The sequence below is a fragment of the Penaeus monodon genome, chromosome 30 (assembly GCF_015228065.2).
Source record: "Penaeus monodon isolate SGIC_2016 chromosome 30, NSTDA_Pmon_1, whole genome shotgun sequence".
Taxonomy (NCBI): Eukaryota; Metazoa; Arthropoda; class Malacostraca; order Decapoda; family Penaeidae; genus Penaeus; species Penaeus monodon.
In genome coordinates, this window is record NC_051415.1 from 5,512,736 (window position 1) to 5,513,017 (window position 282).

Below are 282 nucleotides of genomic sequence, written 5' to 3' on the forward strand. Positions count from 1 at the left end.
TCTGCCTGTGCTTGTCGAAAATTCATCACTGTCGCTTTAACACAAAGGTCTCTTCGAACTTCTCCTGTCTTCCTTATTCACTTCTTTATTTGCTATCTCTCTTGTCAGTATTTTTTTTTCTAATCTTCCATCCACCTTTCTGAAGTGTTCGTTCGGTCGCTTTTTCCTCTCGGATTACTGAAGTGTCGATTTTTAAGTGTGATCTAATTTGCTTCTTTTTAGTGTCGAGTTTTTTTTCCCTTTAGTTAAATGAAATCCAAAATTAATTATGCTTGTGGTTCG